This window comes from Aythya ferina, assembly GCF_964211825.1.
Source record: "Aythya ferina genome assembly, chromosome: 15".
Lineage (NCBI taxonomy): Eukaryota > Metazoa > Chordata > Aves > Anseriformes > Anatidae > Aythya > Aythya ferina.
In genome coordinates this window covers 12,710,683-12,728,887 of record NC_140314.1, presented here as the reverse complement: position 1 = coordinate 12,728,887, position 18,205 = coordinate 12,710,683, and the positions used below count along the sequence as shown (strand labels likewise).

Sequence of the window (18,205 nt, the reverse complement as noted above, 5' to 3'; positions counted from 1 at the left end):
GCAGGAACTTTCTGACAGGGATCAAAGCACTCTGCTAGCACTTGAAGCTCGAGACCTGCCCATGACAGAGCAGCCTTGCTGCCGTAAGAGTGCTCCTGTCCTGTGTGAGCAGCCCCTCTCCTGCTCTGTCTGCACCTCTGCCACCAGCTCCTGCTGCCCTTTGTTGAGCCTTGCAACAGGGCAGCTGCTGAGCAAACCCAGTGGGACCTTCTCTTGTGGCTGGTCGCCTTTCCTGTGGCTCATCTGGCAAAACCAAGGTAATCGTGTCTAATTTTTTTTTTTTTTTTCACTGACAGCAGCTCCTGGTAGAAGGGGTAAAGGGCAAAAAGCAGCATTCTGTTCACGTAGCAGTGAGCCCTGACCCAGCACTGACCTGATGTGCCGGCACAGGAGACATTTAGGCCAGGACTGAGTGCTTGTGTTTCAAACTAACAGAGTCTAAACCATCATCCTATTTCATGTTAGTGCTTGCTGGGAAAATGCTGGGTGCTGTGATATAGCACACGCTAAATAACATTTAAGTTGATGCTAATTACTACTTAAAGATCTATTTGCAAAAGACAAGTAGGTTAAAATACCTGTGTAATGTTGAAGTGGCAGCTGCTCCAGTTGTTTTCAGTCCCTGCACTGGTAATGTGTTTTGTGTAGGTGAAGTGTGGGGGAAGTTATGGTGTCAGCATTTTTTGCTTAGATTGACGGATGCCCGGTAGTGTTCTGCAATCCATATTCCTTCTTTACTGATGGCCTGACCGTCAAATGCCTGGAAACTAATAAATATAGCTGTCCATACACTTGGATCTCCTGCTGGGTGCCTAAAGGCCTTTGAAAACTCAGCCCAGAGTCCATCATGGCAGGAGTCCCTAGGGTAAAATTCAAGCAGGCATCACACTTGGATGAACACCAAGGAAAAAAAAGTAAGAGACTGAAGCAGGGCAGATTCCCTAAAGTGAACTGCTTCTTCACCCAGTGCTTATTTCTGTGCTGGAGAGTCCTAAACGGTCCTGTTAGACTACTGCATCTGGCAGTTCATCCCTAATAAACCTACACAAACTTTATTATATTATCCAAGCCATAGTCCTCCTGCGTGCTGCCCTTAGAGATGAGAGCATCTGCTGAGCTGACATGGGAAAATCCTCCCTGTATACCCCAGGGTAATGTCCTACACAGACACCTCAGGTTCTGGAGAGACACCTTAAGGGCTGGGGAACTGACACACACTCTTCTCTGGGTCCCAAAATGTTCTTGTTTGAGCCAAGGGAGGGAGGGAGGGGAAAGCCTCACGGTAATTCCAGTGTGAGCCTGTGGATGTTGCTGTGCTGCTGTAAAAATGCATAAATATCCAGAGATCCTTCTTCAGCCCTTGTTGTCATCTTTCTGGAGCAAAGACTCCAGGAAATTAATCTGTGGGAAACGTGGGTTATAAATAGATTGCCAAACCCTGTATTTTGCTGCAAGTGAAATCCCTGCAGAATTCGCAGGGCTATCAGCGAGATGTGGGAAAGGGATGCAGAGCGCCCTGGGAAGAGGCTGTCGGCAGCTGGGAGCGAGGGATGCCTGTGTGCAGGGGGCACGTGGATCTCCCTGGGGTACCCGGCGGTGCCGTGTGAGCCCGCAGGCATGTTCCCGAGCTGCAGGTCACAGGTTGCAGGCGTTTGTAAAATCGGGACAAGCAACAGCTTTGTGAAACTGGCCGGGATGTTAATGCTGGGAATGGTGGGAAGATGCAGAAAGAGGAGGGAATATCTTTCCAAAAGTGGTCTCCTGGGGCATGGGGTGTCCGAACAGCACTTTCCACTATCGGCCTGGAGTTTGGGGCAGGCAGCACCCCCATGGGGGGCACGCAGGGTGCTGGCAACTGGGTTTCTTTGCTGTGTGGGCTCCAGCAGTGCCTGCTCATGCTGCAGCCACCAAGCGGCTGCCGTGGCCTGATGGGGGGACGAGCCTTCCTCCAGGGGCTCCGGCTGCAGTGCTGGAGCACAGAGCTGGCCACGGGCAGGACAGGGGGTCTGTGGCACTGTGGGGCTGCCCGTCCGCAGCAGGGGATGAAGCTCTGGGTCACAGTGAGGGGGATCTCTGCACAGGGTGTCCAAACCTGGTCTGGCTCCCCACAGAGCCTGCTTGGCCGTGAGGATGGAAGGAAGCGAGGTGCTGTGGTGTGGGGAGAGAAGGGTGTTTCAGCCAGGAGATCTGTGCTGTGGGGTGAGTCTCGGGGTCAAGGAGACTCAGTCAGGGTGTTTGAAAAACATCTGCAGCGATTTGTCACGCTGCGAACACCGTGTGCAGGAGCCCTCTGCCTCCGGTGGCTGTGTTTTCTGACACGCTGCAGTAGCACCAGGGTCTTTCCTTCCCTGTCCTGGTAGCAAAAGATGCCCTTAACACAAGCAGTTCCCATAAAACCAGGCGGGCAGTGCATCTGCCACAGGGGAAGCAGTGGATTAATCCCCTGCTGGGGAGTGAACGTGTGAAGGATGATCATGTTAGCACGTCTTCAAAATCCTGAACCCAAGCTGAGGTCTCGGTTCACACCAAACACTCACGGTGTCGCTCAGAGTTGTCAGACTGAGAATAGGTCTGGTGCAGTGCTGTGCAGAGGGTCCCTGTATTGCTGAGGAATTTATGGGGCTGTTTTACCCTCGAGGCTTCTCGCTGGCTGATTTACAGCCTGGGAAAGCACAGCCAAATGGAAACCCGAGGGCTCCTTCCTTTCTCCCAGCCTTCTCGCAGCACGGGTCTTCATGAGGCGGGGGAGATGGGGTTTCTGTGGGGCTGAGAGCACCCACCCGTGGACCAGGACTTCTGCTGCAGACTCACACATGGATAGTATTGGACCTGCCCCTGAAATGTGTGCAGTGATGTGTCAGGGAGCCTTCACGCCTGCATCCTCACCCACCCCTCGCTGCCTGGGGGCTGCTTCACTGCGCCCCTGCAGCACCAGCACTGCTGCTGTCAAACGAGAGGCTCACTGCAGCTGTGATGGGGAAGGGCCCCAGCAGAGCAGAGTCCCTTGAAGCGATCAGCTTCTTTACCCAGGGCTTATTTCTCTGCCAGAAAGCCTTAATCCCACCAGACAGCATTGCCAGGAGGTTGGCATGACCGCTTGGTGCTTGGGGTGTTTGCACCCCGAGGAAGGAAAAAAAAAGAAGCCATTGGAGAAACTCATTAAAAGACCAAAAAAAATAAAAATAAAAATACAAAACCAATAGAAGGTAAATGCAAAGAGCTGAGCTCTGAGGCAGGAATCCCTGATCCATGTTTTGCAGGGGAGAATTTGCTGGGGAAATAACCCTGCCCGTTGCCTGGTTGCGTGCTGCGTCCCGTGCTTCTGCTGCTTGCTGCAGGTAGAAACTGTGTTTGTCTCAGCATGATCCATAAGGCCTGCGACCCCGAGCTCCCCATCCCTGCCACGGTGAGCAGCCTCTGGCCTGCGGTGGTGTTCCTGTGTTCGGGAAGCTTAACCAGGAACACGAGGGCTGGGGGCAGCAGGTGCCTCAGCCGCGCTGACTCCGATGACCCCCAGGCTCTGATGCGAGCGAGCGCAGGCTCTGACAGATGCTGGGTTTGAGTCTGAGCCCCGTGGAGTATGGAGGGGAGCAAAAGCCAAAGGAAATCTTTTCCTATTTCTCTGAGTTGCTGGTAAAGTGGAAAGCAAATTTATTTTCTCGTCTGCTGCTGTAATACTCACAGATAAAGGCTAAAACCTTGCTGGCTCTCTGCTTATTAGAAGCCCAAACACGGGGCATATGTACCTGAGAGAGGTGAGGCTTCTGAGACAAACATGACTACATTTATTCACACATATCTTCCTTCCAGTTAAAGGAAGGAACATCAAACCTTTCACTTGCATGGCGTCTGTCTTTTCCCACCTCAAGATGTTCCTGGCCAGGACGTGAGGGTTGTTTTGCTGCACTTGCCTGGAAGTGTCCGTGCAGCGGGATGGGGAGAGCACAGCTGGGCTCAGCCCGGCCGCCCCACACACCCAACACCTCCCTCCACTGGGAATGGAACAACCAGTGGGGAAGAAAAACCTCCAGACACCTCTATATCCACATAAACAGAGGTCCTCACAGGCAGAGTTCACTGTGCTTTTCTGGCAGCAAAGCCAGCACAATAAGCCATGGCTTTAGGAGATGCTTTTCCTAATCGCTCTTTTATTATTCTCCTTCTTTAGCTAATAATACGGAGTTAGAGGCGAAGGGAAATGCCAGTTCTGAGTGCCATCCCTGCCTCTGCTGTGGTGCAGTGACTGATACTGGAAGAGGCTGCGGTAATATATTTAGATTTTAATAGAGCATTTGATGCTGTCTCAGAAAGTCTGCTGTGCAAAAGCGATTAGGACAGGCTGTACGTGGAAGCTAATGACAGAGAGAACTGTTTCAGGTGGAGGAAGGTGTTTAAATTCCTGCAAACATTACTGTCAGATTCAAACCTGATTAATCAGATCAAATTAATATCATATTCATCTTTGGCAGCGGACTCAGACAAGACCTTTCAGCTCCAGGCCATCACATCATCTGTTGCATAGGTAAGAGCATTTGATGAGCTCTGTCCCGTTCCCTGTGGGCAGCAATCACACTTCGAGCTGAGCTCATTGATTTACTTTATTCAGTTTCATCTTCCCCATCTGGAATTCAAAAATCACTGCAAGTCTCCATATGCTAGAAATCTCCGTTTCATTACCCCTGAACTTGATTTAGCATATAGGATGGAGCTTTTCAAGGCGCTTTAAGCTATAAAGGCTTCCAAATTCAACTGTCCGTTTTTCATCCCTCTGAGTGCATTCAGCTGAAAGCGAGGAAGCACCTTTCCAATCAATCGATCCGGAACTGCTCCAGACATGTAGACACATGCACATCATCCTTGGAAAGGCTTCTGCTCTCTGATCATATCTCACACTCAGCTTCTCACTCACCCATCTGCTAGGAGGGCATCCCTGCAGCCCCTGCTGATATCTGCACTAGAACAACCTTCCGTTTCTCATCCTTGTCAGCAAGGTCGGCATTATCAGACAGCTCCAGCTCTTGGATTTATTCATAAAAGTTCCCATCTGCTGTTTCTGAATGGTGAGGGAATGTAAATTCTTTTCTTAAGGCCTCATCTCTGAAAAAAAATGTATGTATCAGTGCTGTGTGCCTGGATCATCCTGCAAGGGTCGATATTTCCATCCCATGCCATCTGCCTGCAGCAGTCATCCTCCATCTCTCGAGCTGTTTCACGCTCCTCTAGTATCCCCACTGGGTGTGTTGAAATGCTAAGACTCTAATCATCAGTCGAAGCAGTTATTAGGTCTTAATGGGAGGTCATATCAGACCGAAGATGAAAAAGTTGCTTCGGTTCTCCTTTGTACTTTGAAGCGAGCACTGATTAAGAGCCATCAGAGGTGCTGTCTCCCAATCAGTGGCTCCAGCTTTTCCAAGGAAGCTATTTTAAGATGGGCCAGCTATAGACACCCTCTTTCACTGCCTGATTTCCCCAGGCAGTTTGATCATGCCCAGTGCTCTGTGAGGCCATAGCAGCTTTGAACCGTTGTTGTTTTTAGCATATTAAATCAGACACGTCATCCCAGCAAACATCACCAGATCTGCTCCACACCCAGCTGCGAAAACACAAAGTGAATTCCCTGTGAATTTGGTGTTTATCTTCACTAGGGCAGAGCCCAGCCTTGGCCTGGACGAGGAAGGGTCTGGTGCAGCCACGTGGCTGCTCCGGTGGAGATGGGGAGTGCAGGCATCAGTGCGGAGCTGCTGATGGGGTGGCTGGGAGGGTTTCCAAACCCCTTCAACCCCAGAGGATCAGCCAGCACTTAACCACCTCTGTATTCAGGGTTAGGTTTTTAGCTCCAGGTTGAGCCTCACTGCAGGGGGGCCTTGAGTGGAGATGGCCTCCCTTCAAATCCTAAAGGGGCTAATTCTGCCTGTGGGGCTGTGGTTTGTCCCTGACAGGTAAATCGCCTGGACTGAATGTGAGGTATAAGAGGCCGGGAGCCCTCTCTTTATTTTCGGTGTGTCAGGTGGGGTCAGTGTTATATCAGGAGCTGAGAAACGAGGGAACTAACCCAAAGCTGTGGCTCTTTTCACAAGGACAGAAGCAGGGATATTGCAGTCAGGTATTTGTTGCTTTCCTTCAGAGGCTGCTCTCTCCCTGCCAGGCAGGGCGGGTGCCAGCAGTGTGTTCAGGGGCTCTCACCAGCCCGTGCTGGGGGTTGTTTGCTCCAGCTGGTCCTCACACGTCTGAAGAGGTAAGCAGGAAGGCTCAAAGCAAAGTGGGAGCCCAGGAGCTGGGGGTTAAGTGTCTGGGTATTTGGGAGGTCACAGATGAACCCAGGGGGGCAAGGAGCTTGAACATAACCTGTGAGTCTGTGGACTGGCAAGAAATCCAAAGTATCAAGACCGCTGTTCTGAGCAGGGCTTTCAAGGGATTCAGCACACCTGGAGAAGAGCTCCCTGGGGTCCCAGGCAATCCTGGGTGGTGTTGAGCAGATTTGCTCCACGTCTGAGATGAGGACTGCAGGCACGGCCAGGCTGAGCAGTCGGTTGTGCTGAAAGGTGTCTGCCTGTCCCTGCGCCCTTGCCCAGGCTCTGGGTGCTGCCCTGTGGGCACACTGATGAGCTACCTCTGCAGCCTGCCATGCCAGCAGGAAACCTTTCTGGTGACTGCTGAAGGTGGTGAGAAATGAGATTAGCACGTGCCTTCTGAAGCCTCACCACCAAGCATCAGCAGCGACCCTGTTCCCTGCTGAGATGTTCACAGGCCTCTGTTACTTCCTTGCTCGTCCTAGGATAACTCCAGCTTGCTTGGCTGTGAGAACAGCATCTCTCACGCTTTTCCCAGCACCTCCTGCAGCTCCTGACAGCTTTTTTTTCTGACTCTCCGCTTTTGGAACCAGCATCTAAGGCAGAAATATCACAACCCATTGCCGGAGCTGCCCCCTTTCTTGGAGAAGACTCTGCCTTGATGCGAGTCCCCTCCAACTCCACCAGGCACTGACGAACAGCTCTGGGAGTAGGGCCAAGGCTGACAGCCCCAAAGGAGGGCCCACAGCAGCCAAACAGCTCCCTGGGGGCTGGTCCCATCGCCCCGTGAGCCCACGGGTCAGGGCTGCTGGCAGGGACTGGCGCTGGAGATGAAGGAGGTATTTGTGCTGGGGAAGGGGGGCAGCGTGCTGGGTTATTGCCGTGCCTGTGCTGCAGATCACAGGATGGCTTAACACTCACGGGCTGTCAGACCTGGCATTTTTCATCAACCTGAAACTGATTTTTTTAGAAATTGCTGTTAATTACGCTACCCAACCAGAAAGCACGGCTCTTTGATCAGCCCTTCATGAGGCAAGTGCCATCCATCACTGCGTCTTGTGTCAGCTCGTTAGGTGTCACCTTCGTTACAGACCACGCTGGAAGCCTTGGCAGCGAGAGGAGGGGTAAGACAAGGTTTTTGTAGCTAGGTCTCGAACCACATGCTGACAGTTTAAATGAACGAGGCCTTGTAATGAAGGTGCAGTCTGATCAGCAGAAGATACTGCCCAGAAGGGAAGGGCTCTATCAAACCGACAGAGTTTCTGTCAATGTCTCACCTGCAGCCCCCGGCGGGGATTAGCGTTACCTGTGTGAAGCATGCTGCACGCACCAAGGTCCTTAGAGACGTGGTGCATGGTTCCCTGCAAACCCACTGGGAAGGGGGGCCGAAGAGGACACCGAGAAGCTGAGAATGCCTCTTTTAGGCTCGTGTCTGCTGTTTTTTTTCCCCTGGATGAGGGGTGATGGTGCTCTCTGCATGCCCTGTGCCTGTGCATGCACCGGTGCTGCGCTCGCCGCGGGGTGCAGCCCGCTGGGGAGGCTGGGCACCGACTGCAGCAGGAGCAAGGAGCTCCCATGGGTGGCACCAGGAGCTTGGAGGACCTGCTCTGGAGGTGACCTGGCCCCTCCGAGCCTGCAGCCGTGCACGGGGAGCTGCTCCCTGTCCGTGGGCTCAGCAGGGTTAACCTGCGGGCAGGATTTGGCTTCACGGGCGCACAGTGCCAGTGTCTGAGTTAGCTTTGCTGTCCTTGGCCACATGTTGTCTGAGGATTTAAAGCACTGCTGGCGTCTTGACCCTGAAAAAGCAACATGCTCTGGAAGGCTTTGTTGTGCGTGATGAGGCTGCCCTTCTGTTGTGAGTGATCATTCTGTCTGAGCTCTATACAGAGGACTGGAAAGCGAGAGGCTTTCAGCATTAATTGAAGCCCATTTTTCTGGTAGCTCACTGCTTCGCAGCTGAGTCGGAGCTGCCTGAACAGAGGTCAGAAGCCGTTTTGTCCCGCTGTGTGGAGAAGCTATCTAAAATAGGAAGAACGAGGTGGGGGAGAGGGGTGCTCAGCACACCCCGGATGATGAACAGTGGTGCCTGGGGTGGTTTTTGTTGCAGAAACCATTAGCAACGGAGTTGTCACTGCTAGAAATCAACTAAGCCAAAAAGCACTGGCATGTGCTGCTCCTTCTACCTGTCCAGAGAGCTCTCCTGTCTCCTGGCACTCCGGGACCTCCTGCTCCCAGGGCACCAGGCAGTGCCCTGCTGCCATTCCCCTTGGGGCACTGCCTGCAGTGACAGCAGTGACACAGGACGTGTCTGGCCCCAAAGCACTGTGTGCAGCCCAGCAGCCTGCTTGCGCCCTGACCACGCCAGCCCCTTTTTCTTTGTGATGCATTAGCAAACAACCAGGGTGACCACACACTGGTTGAGTTTGTGATCTGGCCTGGCCAAGAGCAAAGTCAGGACCCTGAAGTCCAGAGGAGTCAGCTTCCAGCTGTTCAGAGAGTTAGCGGATGAGATCCCATGGGACATGCTCTGTAGGGACAGAGGATGTGATCAGAGCTGGCAGCTCTTTAAGGATATTTTCCTTGGAGTGCAAATCTCTCTATTCCATATGTAATAAATCAAGCAGAGAAGGTAGGAAACCGGCATGGTTGAACAAGGATCTGCTGGTAAACTGGAAATGCACAGACAGTGGAAGCAGGGCCGCGTGCCTTGGGAAGGGTAGAGAAATGCTGTCTGGATGTGGGGCCTGACAGCATCCCAGGGCCCTGAGGGAACCGGCTGATGGAGTCACCAGGCCTCTCTCCATCAGATCTGAAAGTCCTGGCAGTCAGGAGAAGTGTCTGGTGACTGGAAAAAGAAACATTGCTCCCATTTTTAAAAAGGGCTGAAAGATTGATCAGGGGGCTGGAGCACCTCTCCTATGGGACAGGCTGAGGGAGCTGGGGCTGTGCAGCCTGGAGAAAAGGCTCCAGGGAGACCTCACTGCAGCCTTCCAGTACTTGAAGGGGGCTTATAAAAAGGGTGGAGAAGGACTCTTTAATTGGGTAGATAATGATAGGACAAGGGGGAATGCTCTTAAATTAAAAGAGGACAGATTTAGTCTAAACATTAAGAGGAAGTTCTCCACTGTAAGGATAGTGAGGCACTGAACAGGTTGTCCAGAGCAGCTGTGGATGCCCCATCCCTGGAGGTGTTCAAGGCCAGGCTGGATGGGGCCTTGGCCAACCTGATCTGGTGGGTTGGATCCCCTGGCGGGGGTTGGAGTTAGGTGATCTTTAAGGCCCCTTCCAACCCCAGCCATTCAATGATTCTGTGTCCCTGGTGCAACACAGCTTCCCTCAGCTCCAGCAGCTGTGTGGAGCTGGATTGTGGATAAATATGTGGGGACTGATCCCTGAGCTTGCTGCTCTCTTTGTGGAAAGCCCCACAGGGACAACACGGCCTCGTCTGTGGGCACGAGGAGCAAACACTGCTGCCGGAGTCAGCGCCAGGATGGTCAGTGCCTGGAGCTTGCTCCTGTCCATGCAGGCAGCAGTGTGCCCTGGAGGTGCTGTGAGATGCAGCCAGCACCTCAGAGCCCCGTCCTCCCCTTACACGCCAGGACTATGAACCCCCAGCCTCAAGCAGAGCCACGGCTCAGCACCAGCCCTCCCCTGGCTCGGATGCTTTCCATCAAGGGTGCCCTCAGTTGAGAGGGGAAAACATTTTTCCTTCCTTATTCAGAGGATGCCTCAGGCGTTTCGGCTGGGAGCTCAGCCCATACCACAGCTCCTCTGCCAGACGTGGGCCTGTTTTTTCTTTTTTTTTTTTTTTTTTCTTTTTTTTTTCCTGTTTAATCATACAAAGAAAAATGTATTTGTGTTTCCCAGAAAACATTTTCGCTGTCGAATCTCTCCTCCTTAGTCCTAGAGTGTGTTTTCCCCTGCTGAATTGCATGGTTCACTTAGTGCTCGTGGTTTGCCAGATGTGAAGCGTGAGGGTGAGGCTGTTTTGGAGAGGGTACGGCCTGAAGGTCAGTGCCAACGCGGGGCTTTCAGGATGCTCCTTGGGCTGCAGGTGAGCATCTTTACCTGTGTGCTCCTGGGAAACCACAGAGATCTCACCCTCCCCATCACCAGGCAGTGCCCATGGAAAGCAGCAGCAGAACCCTCTCAGGCTGGCTCGTACACATGCTTTAGAGCTTTTAAATTTTTCACTCGGGTGAAATGCTGCGGCTGTGCAGCGCAGCAGGCGGACGTGCCCAAAACACCTCCTGCAGCCCCGGGTGGCCCCAGCAGCTCCTGGAGCTCGGCAGGCTGCAGGTGCAGCGGGTCCCTGGGGATTGCCAGCAGCTGGCGGAGGGGACAGGGGGCCGGGGGGCTGCGGGCTGCAGCTGGGACCTGTTATCAGCTTCAGCTGCTTCAACCGGCTGCCAGCTGGCAGCGAGCAGGGGACAAGCAGGGGGAAGAGGCACAGCGCTCACAGCACCGTGCTGAGCACCCACCCGATGCTCCGGTTCCTCTCGGGGTGGCCGGATTCCTGCCCCAGCTGCTTCGGTGCCGTGACACCTCGCTCCTGCGGCTGCCAAATTTTTTGGCAGAAGGCACGGGGAGCACCCACCCGCCCCGGGGCCGCTCCTCGCAGCCCCCCGGGGGGGCTCCCGGTGTCACCCAGGGGCCGGGAACGGGAGGCTCCGGCCGGGGCGCTCGCGGGGCTGCTGCCGCTGCTTCCCCTGCGCTCGGAGCCTCTGAACCCAGCCGGGACGCGGCCGCTTTCGGCCGGGCTCCGGGCACCGGGGGGCCGGCAGCGGGCGGGCCGGGAGGGGGGGGAGGCTCCCGGGGCCGCCCCCGCCCCGCGCCGCCCCCGCCGCCCGCTCCCTCCCCCGCGCCCCCCGAGCCGCGGCCGCAGCCGGGCCCCGGGGTGCGGGAGGGACCCGAGGGACGGCGGAGCGAGTGAGCGGTGCGGTGGGTGCTGGGCGCTGCCCCCTCCTTTTTCTGCTGCCCCCCCTTTTTTCTGCTGCGCCCCCTTTTCTGCCTCTCCCCTCCTGCGCCCCCCTTTCTGCTGCGCGCTCCCCTTTCCGCTGCGCGCCCCCCTTTCTGCCTCCCCTCTCCCTTTCCCCCCTCCTCCTTTCTGCTGCCCTCCCCCTTTCTGCCACCCCCTTTCCCCCCCACTTCTGCTGCCCCCTTTCCGTCCCCCCCCTTTCCTCCACCGCGCCCGTGGCTTTGGGATCGCAGGGGCCGTGCTCCAGGAGTCCGCGCGTTGCAAAACATCTCCTGGCTCTGCAGCACGCTTTCTGCTTTTTTTTTTCCCTTTTCCTTTTTTTTTTTTTTTTTTTTCCTCCCCTTTTACACTTGGAGTAGCTAATTGGATAGCAAAACAGGGACTGCAGGGGTGGGATTACTTCATGCTCTTGCAATGCTGTTTTGCTGCTCGGTGGCAGTCCTCCCGCGTGGAAGGGCTCAGCCGCGGCCGCCCCGTTGCGCCGCTGGTTCCGAGCGGGGCTTTGCTCTCCAGAAAGATTGCATTGTGTCTCCGGCTAAGTTGGCTTTGGAGGGGATTTGTTCTCCTCAATGGTGCATTCAGCAGGTCCTGCGGGCCTTTTGGTGCGTTTGTGTGCTCTGGGGTTTCCTCGGCCAGCAGGTTGATTCCAGCACTGGGGCTTTTTTCTGCTGTTTCCAGATTTCTGCAGAAAACGTGAAGCCCGGTGACAGACCCGGGAGGGAGCCCTGGCTCTGCCCTGTCCCCTCAGAGGTTGCTTTCCTCTTTTTTTCCTTTTCCTTGTTGAAAATTGGGTTTCCTCGGGTTCAGCTGGGAATGGGGGAATAGGGAAGGTTCCCATGTTGGTGACATGGAAGCTCAGCCAGCCAAGTGAGACTACGGAGTGTCCAGATGTGCCCTGTAAAACGCTTCTGGAATATAAACGAGAAGCTCTGTGCCCTTGAAAGAAAGGAGGGAAGGAGGACCGAGGAGTGGGTTTCTGGCTGCTGGCTCCTCTAGGCCAGGAGTCCCCGGGATGGGATGGGATGGGATGGGATGGGATGAGCAGCCTGGCTGGGGCCACCACTAAGCATTCACCCTGCTGAAGGCCATGCCAAGGAGGGGCCGTTGGGAGCCCCCTTTCCTTCCCTGTGCCTTCCTCTCCCAAGGGCAGGAGGAGATATTGGGGGGGATGTTCAGGAGCAGCTCGCTTATCCTCGCTCTCTTTCCCCCACGGCTACTTTTTCTTGCTCTCAGCAGATAATTACAGCAGTAAAACAGGGAGGGAGGGAGCTGTTTGCTTTCCTTCTTCATTGTAAATATTCTGCCTATCAAGCAGTAACTCTAGAAATAATTAAACCCAAGGGGAGATGCTTTGTACATCTTAAACCTGGGCTTCCCCGGTGGTATCATCCTCCCGGGTGCGGCTGTTTTGCTTTGGTTGCCCGAGTTAATTTTGCTGCAGCACTGAGGACTCCTGTGTGGTTCCCGAAGTCTTTCTGCATTTTGAGGAGTTTGGGACTTGCTCAGTAGCTTCTCTTCTGCCCCAAAAGGGGCAGCGCTGTTAGGTGGGAACTTCCTGTTCGGACTGCCGGGGACAGGGTGGAAAGTTGACCTTTGTCGCAGCTTTCACCCCACCGCACCAAAGGTAGCCTTGGTTGACTTTTTTTTTTTTTTATAGAGTTGCTCGTCTCATTTAAAATTATGAGAACATATTTCCCATAATAGTCGCATGACTTAGCTTACATCCTTCCCTCTCCCCTTCCACTAAGTAAAAATCCAGATCTGCTTTGATGCTAACAAAAATCATCCGAGCGCTTCCCAGAGCTGGGGTCATGTTTGTGCCGTGGAGCTGTGCCCTCTCAGGAGAGCTTCTCCAGCGCACAGAGAGGTAGCTGGCAGTGTAGGGCAGCAAATGTTTTTGGGGAGGCTGGGCCATGCCCCAGAAAAGCCCCAGGCTCGGTGAGGATCTCAGCATCTGCTCCTGGAGAACAGCTCTTGGCAGGAGGCACCTTCTGCCCCGGGCTGCACGCGGGGTGAGGCGTTTCTCAGGTGCTACTTGAGAAGTTGTGCTTCTGGTGTTCATCTGGGTAGAAACTCGTGTGGCCATGTATCGTGTTCCTGCAGGATAATTAAATCAGGCTAATTAAATTAATAGTCAGAAAAGGGCGAGACGTTAGCCGGTATGGCAGTCATTATGACTACGGGGCTTTTAATTACCAGCCCTTTCCCTCCAGCTCAAGAGCAAACACGCTTCTTGTTAGCTTAAAGGATTTAATTTTCGGAGAGGGCGCACCGCTGCCGTTTACCCAGCGCTCAGCCACCCTGATTCTCATTTATGGCCCTCTGCTTGGCAGCATCGTTAGCGCTGGGAATCGCGGGGAGCAGTGCGGGACCGAGCTGGGGCTGGCAGCCTGGCGGTGGACACGGAGCCCTGTGCCACGGCTCTGGACACGTCTGAAGTTGGTGCTCACAAATGTGACCCCAGGGGCTGCTGCTTGAGATCCGAGAGCTGTCCCCTCCCCGGCAGCAGGGGACGAGGGGATGGATGCCCTCCGGTGTGCTGGTCCTGGTGTCTGGCTGCTCCCCATCTGCTGCAGCACAAGGTGGTGTCTGCTGCTCCTGGGGCTCGTATTTCCTTCCAAAAGGAGAAATTTTTGTCAGCTGCTCTGCCTGCCCCAGGCTGAGCTTGACACGCTGTGGTGGCCAGGGCTGTGTTAAGCTTGGGGGGTTTCTCCTCCATACAGCCTGCACCTTCTCCTGGCTGCGCTTGCCTTTCTATTTTGATTTGTGTCCAGCTTCTCCCTGGTTCAAGGTGAGATGGTAAAGGACATCTGCAAGGGCAGGTGCGTGGTGCTGAGGCAGCCTTCTGATGGAGGCTGCAGTCCCTAGAGCAGGAAGGGACAAATATCCCCCCCAGGATACCCCTGTCGCCTTGGGGTGCCACTTTCCTATGTCCCCCTGCCTGTTGGCTCAGCAAATCGTAGAATCAGGGAATGGTTTGGGTTGGAAGGGACCTCAACAATCATCTAATTCCAGCCTTCCTGCTGGAGCCTCCTGCTTTTTGATGTCCTCATCTCCAAACTGCACGGTCACGTGTCAGTGGGTGAGAACGAGAGCACTTGGGCTGAGTGGTGATCCCTGGAGAGCCAGGGCACTGTTTGTTTGTTGGGAATGCTGAAAAACACACGTAAAGGCTGGGGACGGAGCCTCGCTGGGACAGCAGTGCCATTTGGGCAGCACTGAAACGCTCCGGGCAGGGCGTCAGGCAGGGCTGGATGCTGTAGCTCGGGTGGACCCAGCTGATGTGGTCTCTGCTCCGCTTCTGCTGCTGGGTGGGGTGGGAGAGTGGGGCTAGGTGGGGCTGCTGGCTGCTCGCCCCTCCGCTGCCTCCCCGGAGGCTGCTCGAGCCCAGCTTTCCGGGTGCTGGCAGCCCTGGGCGAGAGGCCCTGGCACGGCGTGCTCTAGGTGGAGCATTTGTGCTGGAGAGCCCAGGCTTTCAGGAGCTGGAATAGGAAGTTACTTCTTGCGATAAACTGATGGCTTCATTTTTTTGACCTTTTGAAAGCTTTTCGTGCTTGAGCTACGTGTAGGAAATGAAATTTCTCGTGCTGAGAAACAGCGAGTGCTGGCTCTGGGGAAGAATGACCGACGTGATCTGTCGGATGTCTGGCAGAGCTCGGTTAGCGTGAAGCAGGGCTTGGGTCCCGGGCTGTGTTCCTTCATTTCAGAACGTCTGTCTGCGAGTCTGCAGAGATGGAAAGGGGAATCGGGAGAGCTCGGTACCGCCGGGGTGTGCTCATGGAGAGCCACCAAAGTGCAGGGGCTTCTGGTCTCGGAGAAGGATTTCAGTGAGAAATGAAATGCTAAAATGAGGAAGGCTGAGGACTGCTTGCTCCTGAGGCTGGGTGAAGTTTGGGCATGGCCTGAAACATTTCCTGGATCCTCCTGGGGCTCCTCTGACACCCTGCTAGCTGTGGTGCTTGGCCGCTGGGGCTCTGGTCCTGCTGTGCTCTGTGTGCAGCTCTGACTGTCACTGAGCTGTCACCTCTTCCCTTACCATTTCTTTAGCTTTCTGGGGGTGTAAGAGTCTGTGCTGCCCCTGTTCTGAGCATTCTGTGGCTTGCGTTCCTAAGCCCTCTCCCAAACGAAAGGCAGCAACCTCATTTTCCTCCTGGGGATTCGTTCCCCTGGCAGCTAATCTGTGGAGGGCCCAGATTAAGGCCCTGGGTGTGCCTGCGAGTTGCTGCCATGGTGGTTACCTGGTTTGGGGTGGGCGTGGGATGTAGTTGAATGTGGTACAAAACCTTATACTCTCTCTATTTTTATTTACAGAACTCATCCGGGGACATCATCATTTCTGCCTTGGCCGTGGCAAAGGACAGCTCAGCCTCGTGGTGTGGCTGCAGTGATGTGGTGAAGCCTGTGGATGGTAAGAGCCAGGCAGGGCAGCTCAGCTGTCTGTCCCACGTGTAGTGCTTTGTAAGTGTTTCAGTGTGCAAATATGGATAAGAGACTCCAGAAGTCCCTCTGAGGTATTTGTTCTGCTGCTTCCTCTTGTGAGCTCTGCTGTCTTTGCTGTATGTTGGTGTGTGATTGAAATGGGGAGAGTACAGTTGTCCTCTGGCTGTGCTCAAGCTTCTTAGACTCTCTTTTCTCTCCTTTTTGCAGCAAAAACATTCCTTTCTAACAGGGTACAGGGGGGAAATTGGTTAAAGTCTTACTTAAATGCTTTTTTTTGGGTCATAAGCTGAGCGTAATGCATACTGCTTATTAAATCACATATCTGTCTTGGTTGGGGATTGCAAAGCACACCGAAACCCCTGTGACTTGCCAGCAGATGCAGGTGCTCGGTCTGCCCTGCTGGATGTTGCCCTGCAAAGCCACGTGCCTGCAGGTGCCCGGGGTGACTGAGCTCCAGCCATGGCTGCGTGCTGTGGACCCCAAACGGATGAGCCACCTCTTACTGTGAGCTTTCCCTTCTCTGTGAGATGGAGAAAAACATTTTTCCCAGGAGCACAGCTGTAACACCCTGGTCACTAATGACCAGCAAGCAGTGGAAGTTTTTGGGGTAAGGATGGAAGGTGAGGGGGTTGTGGCAGCAATATCTCAAGGTCTTTTTGTCCCGACTGTCACAAGCAGAAGGAAGACCTCGGCTTGGCCTTGGAGCCTGGACTGTGGGGATGGCATGTGTCTCCAACCCAAGAGCAGATGATTTGGTGATGTCAGGTGGGCTAAATCTTGCTGGCTGCAAAGTTTTGCTGGTGTGCAGTTCCCTTGTGCAGGAGGGGACTGATTGGAGGGCAGGTGGCAGCTTTGTTTTGTGACTGATGTCTCCGAGCAGAGGATGTGAGAGATGTGAGAGTATGTGAGAGCTGGCTCCGCAGGGTGTTTCATGGGGTTAATAAGCACGGTGTGCAATGTCACAAGGTACTAAATGGCAAAGTCCCTAACCACTGTGGGGCTTTACTGCGAGTCTGGCTGTCCAAAGGTGTTCTCTTCATTCCAGAAGAGCAGATGAGGCTGGGTTTGTGATGAGGTGGGAGGAAGCTGGCTGTGTGCATCTGGGCGCACCCGCTCAGCCAGTGCCTGCTGTGGAGAGGCACGGGGAGGCTGCTCTGCATGGCAGCACCTCGGGCTGGTGGTTCTGGCAGGCCGGGTGGTGTTTTCCTTCTGGTGGTATGGCAGGAGATGCCCGCTGATTCCCAGGAAACAGAGTTCTGGGTACATGGAAGCTGGTATGGGTTTCCTCCCATGTGAAATGGGTTCATAGGAACATACCGGGCTCCTTTATAGAGCAGCTTGAGAGCTAATGAAAGGCATTGCTGGGTAAGACCAAAACATTGTCAGTGAGTTACTCACCTCGTTAACGAGGTCAGCTCATTGCCTTGTAACCAAATTAGTTTGTTTTGCTCTAATCAGTTTTAGTAGCTAGAGTGCTCAATAATTACTTGTGTCCTTATGAAAGAGACAGGGCAGCATGAGTATAGCTGCTGGCAGACTTCTCTGGCTCTGAAACGAATTGTGCAGATTATTTGGGAAGGCATCCTTCCAGATCCATGCTGCACCCGGAGCGATGCTGTCAGATCCCGGCTGCGGCCAGGAGTGACTGTGCCTGGAGCCTTGCTCCTCTGTACACAGCCGTCCTTGGGGTGCTCAGGAAAGCGTGTGCAGCAGGAACCTCTTGGGACTCTGCTGCAAACGTCTTCTTTTATACTAAGCAGGACTGCAAACAGCACGTGAGGACTCTGAACTTTTCCTTCCTTTAACCTATGGACATTGCTAAGCCCCCGGGTGCTATCAAACGCATCTGCTCTCTGAAACAGAAAATGTCCTCCCGGGGCTTTGCACCTCTGGTATCTTTTCCTTTTTCCAGTGTGAGTGGTGTGCTCTTTGAAACATCCACCTGTGGGGGCTTGGGTGGACGGAGAGGGCTGAATGCAGCTCGTGGGGAGGGGGTGCTGAGAGCTGCTGTCCCTGCGTAGCGGCGGTGGCTTGACTTGGGACAGAGGACTGACACCGGGCCCTGCTTCTCCTCACGGGTGATGGAGACAATTGTCTCCTGTGCCATGCAGCACGTGTCCAGCTGCTGCACGGCAAGAGAAAAGCTGTGGTGGTTGGCAGCAGCTCTTCTGGGACTAGGTCCTTCCATGCCCTCGGTCTCTTCTGGTAGACTTGTACCTGTGAGCTGAGCCAGAGAAAAAAACGAGAGAAGCTTCTGATCAGAAGTTGCCCTTCTCTCAGTGAGAGGTTTTCTGCAGAAGGACGAGCTCCTGCTGGAGCCACCAGTTCTGTCTACCCTTAACCCACGTGCTGATTTTAGCTGGAATATTGCTAATTCTTGCTGTTCTTCCTGATTTCCTTTGAGGTATTTTCTTCTGGTTCAGATGCATTCCTCCCTGATATTGTACAAGCTGATGCTGGGCAGTGTCGCTGTCCTGGAGAGGTGTCTCCTGGTGTC

At 54.2% G+C, this 18,205-nt stretch overlaps 1 protein-coding gene across 2 annotated transcripts in view; it reads left to right on the top strand.

The window, feature by feature from the left end:
- The first annotated feature begins 11,135 nt into the window (after positions 1–11,135).
- Positions 11,136–18,205, top strand: part of LOC311445098 (ankyrin repeat and fibronectin type-III domain-containing protein 1-like) — a 184,318-nt gene continuing 177,248 nt past the window's right edge. The window contains exons 1-2 of one of the 2 annotated variants that reach the window (XM_084536816.1): positions 11,136–11,231; positions 15,580–15,676. The gene's annotated coding sequence lies outside the window, so the exon portion shown is untranslated. The remainder of the gene's footprint in view (positions 11,232–15,579; positions 15,677–18,205) is intronic. The other variant, XM_084536817.1, reaches the window with a different exon arrangement.